The 9,277-nt window shown below is 42.6% G+C and overlaps 3 non-coding genes across 3 annotated transcripts; 2 read left to right on the forward strand and 1 right to left on the reverse strand.

Annotated features, from left to right (window-relative positions):
• The first annotated feature begins 4,459 nt into the window (after positions 1-4,459).
• Positions 4,460-4,533, forward strand: trnai-aau (transfer RNA isoleucine (anticodon AAU)). Its single transcript has one exon. It is a non-coding gene; the product is annotated as a tRNA-Ile (tRNA).
• Positions 4,534-7,144: 2,611 nt separating this feature from the next.
• On the forward strand, positions 7,145-7,226 carry trnas-cga (transfer RNA serine (anticodon CGA)). Its single transcript has one exon. It is a non-coding gene; the product is annotated as a tRNA-Ser (tRNA).
• A 934-nt stretch (positions 7,227-8,160) lies between these two features.
• trnar-acg (transfer RNA arginine (anticodon ACG)) lies at positions 8,161-8,233 on the reverse strand. Its single transcript has one exon. It is a non-coding gene; the product is annotated as a tRNA-Arg (tRNA).
• Between the last annotated feature and the right edge of the window lie 1,044 nt (positions 8,234-9,277).

Genomic DNA, 9,277 nt, shown 5'->3' on the forward strand with positions numbered 1-9,277 from the left:
TACAGAAAATGTAGAAATGCATTAGCCTGATTATGATTAAAAACACATAATTAAACACGCGTTTGCGATTTAAATCAGAACACGATTAAAATCAATATAAATGTTTATATTGTAACGCATACTGTCCAGCCTCCATTTCTCTATAAAAATTTACTGTTGCACACACACACACACAATAGAAGCAGGAACCGCTGTCAGAAGGGAAGATATGTTCAAAATATCGCAAATATCGATCATGTTGCGATATTTTGAAATATAAAAGTCAACTGATTGTCCATAATATCGCTTACCTATTTTTTCGAAGAAATGTTTGTTAAAATAAAAGTCCAGCACCAGCTGGATTTGAACACACAACCTGCCAGTTGGTAGTCACGCACCTAGACCAGTAGGCTACAAGAGAGCTCGCATGATCAGGCAGGCGAAACAGCCCTACACAGCCCTGCCGCAGTACACGGATGTAATCATACCGTTATTAAATTCTTGAGATACGCGATTCCATATTATATTCCCTTTTAATCAAATTCTAAAAGTATGCTTGTTGACTCCGGTATCACGTTAGTTAAAGACTTGAAGCTTACAATGTTTAGGGAGAAATGAAATACCGGTGTGTATTTTTCCTTGTGATATTTTAAGCTCTAGTTGAATGATAGGTGTCGCATTTTAAATCATTTTCGTAGCTAGAAATTATGAAACGCCCTGTTAAAAGCAAGGAAGTTTTTATGCCCGTTGAAGTAAAACAAAATGCCTGACAAAGTATGGCTTGGACAGATTCCAAGTGCTTGTACAAATGTGCTAAAGAAATTATACTTTGAGTATACAGCTTGTCCAAAGTCATCCATTATTAATACTATTAGTAATATCTTCAGTAAAGGCTTTGATATTTCTGATAAAGGTAGGTTGTGTACTTTTGTCCAACTGAGCAATCTTGCTTTCATAAAATATACCAACATTTTAATGACTGATGATTAACATGCTGTAATACACAGTTCAAAATTAAAGGCTCAAATGCTGTACATGAGAGGTTAAGCTCCCCCTGGCGGTTTTACAAGGCGACGCCGGATAGTTAACCACGTGACACCACGTTAACTGCGTCATACCGCGTGATACTGTGACACGCCCACCGGGGTATGCCGCGAAATACCTCACGCATTTTGAATGGCTGCATCTGTACTATTCAGAAATACAATCGAAAATAGTTTTGTGGTGTTTGTATGGATGAAACGTTTCTAAAATGTATAACGTAACAAAATTAAAGACGATTAAAATCTGTAATCTTTCCACTTGTAATGTCATTAGACAGAACAACACGTTTCTGGTTTGTTTTAATTAGTATTAGTTAGTAGTTAGTAGTTTTAATTTAATTAGTATTACAATTCGCACTGATTCCCTTGCGAAGATATGGACTTAAGAATATTCGTGCCTGGTCAAAAAATGGCATTAAGCACTTAAAATTAATATGGTTAATAATAGTAAACTGTAACATGCTGTAACAAGATCGGTTAAACTGCGAAGAAAATGCTTTCAGAGAAAATGTTTCAGGTGTGAAGAACATAGATCTCCAATGCAATTTCAACCATACCTGTTTCCACACACCCTGCCCCCACTACCATTAGAATATACACAAAGCACTGAAATCTTTCGAGCTAATGATCAGGTGACCCGAGAGAGAGCGAGAGAAACACCAAGGGGTGCGGAACCAGGGAACTATTTACATGGAAAACGGGCGATCTCCCCAGACTGTCGCCCGTTTCACTGTTACCTGGATACCTCTTTATTTAGAACTCACTAATGCTGATTTTTAGTTTCGAAGGATTCAAGTAGGGTTTTAGATGAAAGGCAGCGACCTTAATCAAGCCCAAATCATAATTGAACCCATTCAGAGCCTACATTACATTTTAGCGTTTCATTCTGAGCAGAAGACCCTCACACCTGAAGAAGGCTTGCGTTTTCTCTCTTCTCTTTTAAGCATGTGTACAATGTGTAATACAATTACAATGTGTAATTACAATGCGAATCGTATGAGGGTGGGGGGGAGGTGTCTTTCGCTGGAAATCTCGCCTGCTTCTACTTTACGAGTACAACCCCCTCTCTGCCGGAGTGCTGGCTGTGACGAATTAAACCGGTTTCACAGGTTTCAATCACAGACCATGTGACATGGGAGTCAGGAAACTAACACACAGCGCCACCGGATTTGATAACACTATAAAAACGCTATAAAATAATGTGACTAGGCACAGAACAAGTTTACAGCACAGTACAATAATAAATGCTGACCATGACTTTAGAAGCATAAATTGCCTTACACTCAATTTAAACACAAGCTGTCTTTAGCCCTCTAAGCTGGTTCATACAGAAATGTAGAGATCCAGGCTCAGAACACACAGCTTCATTAGCGAATACATATGCAGGACAACTAGAGAAGACGTTTTACAGAGGATGGATTTTTAGAAACATCCCATCAGTGACATCACTGAAGTCAACTCCTAGGTACTGTAACTGTCGTGTGGATAGTTTCACAAGAATCAGACAAAGGTTTAAGCATCGCTTGTTCTAGATAAAACTGCAAAAAAAACAACAACAACCCATAATGTACTTCTTTGCGGCTCTGTTTGCCCAAATCATATATTCACAACGTGAAATCTAGAAAATAATATTACGTAACCAAAATCCGCAATATGGAAACAGAACCTGTGTAATTGTTGATAGATGATGTACTCGTAACATTTTTTCAAGACGAACTACAACATTTAAAAAATGACTTGTATGTACTTGATATCTCTAATCAATCCACGGGTCCCAGCACAAAACGAAACTAAAACGCATACCGTTTCGCGCTTCTTATTAGTTGCTCAAAAGTAATTTGACCGTATGAAATGCATAATATAAACCTAGAAACATATACGTGAGCAGTACTTAAGCACTGTAGTATCGGTGTTAAGACATACCTCTCAAATACTGTAAATCAAGTTAAAAATATCTCAAGACCGATTCTGGTCATAATGAAACCATGTTTCGTGTATGTTTTCTTTAAAGTACCGAGACCAGCCATATACTCTATGTTTATGTTCCAAAATTAATATCGTTTATGGCCTTCACACGCGTTGCAGTATGCTCCTATTCTTTTTATGCTCAGCTACTAAGATTTCCCTTCAGTGGTAAAATCAGATATGAATATTCAATACTTAAACGGGCACAGTTAAGACATTAAATATACATATACATACTGTATACAGTACAGTTTTCATACGGTAATATGTTTATGTTCCTAAATCAATCTCTTTTATGAGCATGTGAAAGGCATGGTGAATCGATTCTCAAAAATTACTGTACTTTGCATGATTGGAAACAAATGCGTGATTGCGAAATGCTGTGGTGTTACTTTTACAAAGACGGTCAATGAAAAAAAGAATGTTGACCAGGGCAATACTTTGAGTTTACACTTACAGCTTGTCCAAGGTCATTCATTATTAATACTATTAGTAATATCTTCGTTAAAGACTTTGATGGCCACAGCTCAAACATGAGAGGTTGAGCTTTATTAGCTCCACCTTGCGGAAATTCCGGATACTATTATTTTGCTTGTCGTATTATAGGAGAATTTACGGTAACTCGCGGTATTTACCGGTAGCTTGCGGTAGACTGCGTACAGCGTACCGCAAAATAACGCGGTATCGCCCGCGCATTTTGAATGGCTGCATCTGTAGGCTGCCAAAAGTCTCCGAAACCAAATTTTGATAGCAGAAAATTCTCACTCGTCCAGAAGTTCCCTTGGGACCCAACATCCAGCACAGAGTGGTAAAAACGCGTCTTTTTTGGAGCCCCTTTCAGCGTGAATTGGTGGTTCAGTGGTAGAATTCTTGCCAGCCACGCGGGAGGCCCGGGTTCAACTCCCGGCCAATCCAGTGGCTTTTGCAGCGAGCGGCTCCATCACTTGCATCCCCTTTCAACTCGCAACTGAAAACCCACTAAAGCTTAGAAGGTGTGAGCCAGGTCAGTACCCGGATGAGGGTGACCTACAGGGAAAAGCAAAGCTTACAGCTGGAAGCGGTGTTAATGGAGCCAGCTGTGGGGTGCTCACCCTGAGGTCTGTGCGGGTCCCAATGCCCCAGTATAGTGACGGAGACGCTGTGTGGTAAAAGGCGCCGTCTTTTGGATGAGATGTAAAACCGAGGTCATAGCTCTCTGTGGTCATTAAAAGTGACCACCAAAACCTTTGACAAAAGCTCTTGGTAATTGATGGTCTTCAATAATGCTTCTCCTTTAGGTACATTTGAAATCAGCTAAAAAATGCTGTGAAATGGGGGGGCACTTCAGGCCAGTTTAGGATTTGGGTTACAAGAACCATTAAACAGCACGAGAAAGCCCGTACACTGAATCGCAGGGCTTTCTATTCAAAGAAGGACAAAAGAAACTTCCCTGAATTCCATTTTTTGCAGCACAGAGAGGACAGCGGGCACGAGGCCTGTTAGCTCAGTTGGTTAGAGCGTGGTGCTAATAACGCCAAGGACGCGGGTTCGATCCCCGTTCGGGCCAGGTAGTCTCCTCCTCTCTTGCCAAAACCCGTTGCTTTCTTGCTGTGGTGAGATTGGTGGTAATTCAAAGACGCCACATACTGCCGACAGACGAGAGTGTTGTGGGAGACGAGAGAAGTGATGGAAGATTGAAGAGTGTCCTAGGTGGAGCCAAGATAAAGTGTCACAATTGCATAGGGGAGAATTTCAAATGTTTAAGATGGTAAAAATAACCGGAAGTGATCCCCCAGTCCGGCACAGTCTGATGTACTTCTGTCATATAAAGTGAAACTAGATGTCGAACTGGAGCCTCACTTATGTAAATTTGCAATATTTGCATAAGTGAGGCACCAGTTATACATCTAGTTTCACTTTAAATGACAAAACTGAAGAGACTTAAAAGAGCTGGAGAGGATTTCTTACAACTTTTGAGCCGGCACAGTTTTCGAAAACGTTTTCTTCACGCTGCACTATACAACACAGACAGCCAAGAGTCTCCAAAACAAAGCGAATTGACAGATAGGAGAAAAGTCCCACTCGTCCTAAAGTTCCCAAAATCCAGCACTGAGCGTAAACAAAGTGTTCAAGTAGCGTGGAGTTACTTGAACCCCTAATCCTAGCTGGAGTTTGAGCGTCTGGTTCAGAGTTTGCTCAAGAGTTTACCTTTCACAGATGCGCAAAGATGAATGTTGAGTGTACACGCTTCAAGGCGCCTTACAGTGCAGGGAGTGATTAGAGACGATTCGTGACGTGTGCTCGTTCCCATATACCGTACGCCCCGGGTTGCAGTGCTAGGATGACGTCCAATACCGCTTCGGCACGTAGCGGCATTATATTCAAGTGCAGGACATGAGGGTTTTATTTTGTTCGTTTTGTTCTGCTCTGCTTTGCTTTGTTTTGCTTTCCATGGCGTTTGTAAGAGCGTCAATAAAAAGGCGATTCCTGCGTCTAACACGAATGTAAGAGCTATTTCAAGTGCGGCTTCTAAAATGCTTGTAGACATTTGTCTGTTGTTGATTGTTTTTTTGTGTCTAACAAAGTGCCATTTTCCTGTCCGGACGGGGAGACTTTATCATTTCCACATGAAGCAACCCTTAATTCCTCGGAGGCGTGTCTGTCTGCAAGGTTTGTATTTTGGAAAGGTTTTTTTTTTTAACGGAGACGATTTTGAAAAAGATTTACGCCGGCGTCTCGCGATCCATGTGAGATTGTAGCAAGAATGCAGCAATAGCAGCGTTTGCTGTAGTCGTGGCTGAGTTGTTAAGGCGATGGACTACTGATACATTGTGTTCTGCATGCATGGGTTCAAATCACACACTTGTCGCTCTCCATGTCTGACACGTGTGGTACTAGAGCAGTACGTTTTCCAGCGGTGGCTGAACATGGTATAGTAGGCTAACGTTGGTATCAAGCAGTGACAATAACAGTGGTTAAGTGCCGCTACTGCCAAGTGACTCTGGGTTGAGACTGTGTTTCCATTTACTTGCAACGCAAATGGAGAAAGAGATTTTTGACAGTCTCTCGAGAGACTGCGCTAGGTGTTTAGAGATAGACTTTGTCAGTTCCCCCTGGAATCATGGCCTCTCAAATAGTTTGTGATTCCTCTAGACGTTTATACAGTAGAAGCATGGTTCGTGGCTTAAATTCAAGCTGACCAAGACTTAGGAAACGAGTTAGAGGTCTGATGCAGAACTGCGAATTCAGTGAACGGGAACACTACAGTACATTGCACTGCATGTGTGAGGAAAGCTGCCCACTTCAGTCCCTTGTCGACCGAACAGAGGACTGTAAAGGATACCACCAAGAAACTTTAGGATGCTGGTTGGAATTCAGCTCCAAAGAAGCCCCTTTGGATGTTATGTCATCAAAAAGTAAGAACAACGAATCTCCCTTTGATCAAAAGCGCAACAAAACTGTTTTCTGTGGAGCAGGTTTCAGACCCGTAGACCTGTTTTATTTTTAGGGCAGGGCGCATTCCCAAACGCGAATCTCCTGTTTTAGAAATGCTTTGGGCGGCGTGAAGTGAAAATAAGAAATTAACTCCAGATGCACATGGAAGCAATCAAGTGTTTCATCCGAGCTGTTTCAAAGACTGCTCAAGAGCTTTCCTTTCACAGAGGCGCAACGATTAATGATGGCGGTGCACCCTTCAATGCGCCTTACAACTCTAGGGAGTGATTGAGACGATTCGTAGTGTGTGCTCGTTTCCCTATATTCCCCGTGCTGCAGTGGTAGGATGACGTACGTTACTGCTTCGACACGTAACGGCATTATATTCAACTGCAGGAGCTGAGGGCTTTCGTAAGCGCGTAAACCAAAGGCAATTCCTGCGTCTAACACTAATTTAAATGCTTTTCAAAGTGCAGTGTGGTGCAGCTTGTAAAATCCTTGTCCACATTTGTGGTTTGTTGATGTTTTTTCTGTCTGCCAAAGTTGCATTTTGACATCAGGACGGGGAGACTTTATCCTTTGAACGTGAAGCCACCCTTAAACCCTCGGAGGCGTGTCTGTCTGCCGGCACGTATTTTGTCAAAGGTATTTTTTTTTAACGGGGAGCGACTCTGAAAAGGTTTCCCCAGCCACCTCGCACTCGTGTTAGATTATAGGAGGAATGCAGCAGTGGCGAGCTCGCCGTAGTCGTGGCCGAGTGTTTAAGGCGATGGACTCGAAATCTGGTGGGGACTCCCCGCGCAGGTTCAAATCCTGTCGTCTACGGCGGCTGCCGCACGTTGTAGTGTGCCTGCGTGGCAGAGGCGAAGTGCCGCTTCTCCTTTTCTGGTACTATAAAAACGCTAAATCGCTTGGACCCGCTGCCATGGAAATCAATTCTTCAGATAACCACACATTTTGCGTTCGCACGTCTGGTGCTCTACTTATGCCTTTGAAAATCGGATCAATAAAGCTCAAAGAACCGACAAGATAGGTGCTCGTAAAGCACGCAGTAAAGAATTCTTATCAGCGAGGGTTTCAGTGGGTTAACTGAGGAGAAGGCGTGATCGCTAATTGTTGAGTTTTTATTTGGTGTTAGAAACACTCTTACTGTGCATGAAGTGCAACAAATGTAGCCACAGAAATTGCATCGTGCTTTCATTTATGCTATTGCAGACACCAACGTTGCCTAGATAGAAAACCGAAAAAGCCGTGGGTTTGCTTGCCAGTCTGAAGGATCTCTCTTCGAATCTCTATCATTTGTCAATGGAAGTAAAAGGCGCTGCAATCTGATACGTTCACATTCAAACCCTCAGCTGTTGTTCGACTTTATTTCTTGACTAATTACAACTGAGTGTCGCATGAGCAGTTACGTAAACTTGTCTGCTATATTTGAACACAAATGCCGTTCTTCAATTAAAACTAACAGTACATTGTCAGGGACATTCAGTTATATACAAACAAGAGACAGACAAGAGAATATTTCTACCTTTCATGTGGACTACGTGTTGACTTACTGATCGGAATAATTGAAATGTTCGGGTTCATAGCCGATGCAGTGCGTGCTAATTAGAACAGCAACGCTGGGCTCTCAGCACCGTACTGAGCCCAGGTGCAGTTCATTTACATGAAGGAAATCTCGTACTGGGTACGATTACACCCACATACAGTAAGTAGCACAGGCTACTTAGGGAGTAGCCTGATGCGTTTAAAAGTGACCCGAGCCAGGCAGGAGTCGAACCTACAATCTCCTGATCCGTAGTCAGACGCGTTATCCATTGCGCCACTGGCCCTGGTGTCACACTGCACGACTGCAACCCACTGAGCTCAGCACTGCAACTAGTAAAACATTACCCCCGGTCCATTCTTTTCCAAAAGTGAGAAACACCTGTTTTCTACATTGTGTCTGTTTAAAACCATATCTCTTTAAACCAAACCAAGAGTTTGTCCTTTGCACTGATATTCTGATTCATTTCGATTTCAAAGAAAAAAAAAACACTTTCTTCCAAAGCATCATAAAATTGTCCCTTCTTCCAGACTCTACTTCTCTCTTGTAGTAGTACAGCAGACCTTTCCAGGTGAGCAGATCACAGAGTCCGAAATGAGCTTCCTCCATCCAGCAAAGTACCTGAACATGACTCTGTCATCAAAAAAGCACCCCTGTAGTAAAGCAATTAAATCCGAAATCAAGAGGGCAATTGCCTACTGAAGTTCAAGAAGTCATCAATTTTAACCTAGCAACACATTAAAGGCTGCATCTATACAAGTACGATTCTAGAAATGCTCACCAGATTACGTTTTAAGAAGGAACTGCGGCTCAGGTTCCGCCGAGATCTAAACTCGGATGGCAGGATTCAGAGTCCAGAGTTTGGACGGGTGGCGCACAGAGGGTCCATATACTGTAGATCCCTCAGTGATCTTCCGCGTGTTCAAACCGCCAGCGTGTGACTCCCCTGTCCCCGTGACCTCATTGCTCTGCTCTCGCCTGTGTGCAACCGAGCCTGACTCACGGTAAAGTGGAAAAAAAATGCCCTCAACGTGTGATTTACTCTGGAGCGAGGACAGATGTCACCTTCTTATCATTGAACAGGATGTATGTGATGTGGCGACTAGGTTCAATTTTTTATCCTCTTTAAAAGATTAAGGACTGGGTGAGCCTGATTTACCACCCTTTCAGCTAAGAACCCGACGTGCGGACCGTTTAAGCTGCGTAGACTCGGTCGTTTAACTCTTCTCCATTAGCAGGGTTAAGGTTAAAGAAAAAACATTGCTGACTTCTTTTTTGTTTTCCAGCCGCGAGCGCTGATTAGCAAGGTTTGCATTTCATGTTTTGCAAG

Source organism: Atractosteus spatula, unplaced genomic scaffold, assembly GCF_055471065.1.
Source record: "Atractosteus spatula isolate fAtrSpa1 unplaced genomic scaffold, fAtrSpa1.hap1 Scaffold_16, whole genome shotgun sequence".
NCBI classification, from domain to species: domain Eukaryota; kingdom Metazoa; phylum Chordata; class Actinopteri; order Semionotiformes; family Lepisosteidae; genus Atractosteus; species Atractosteus spatula.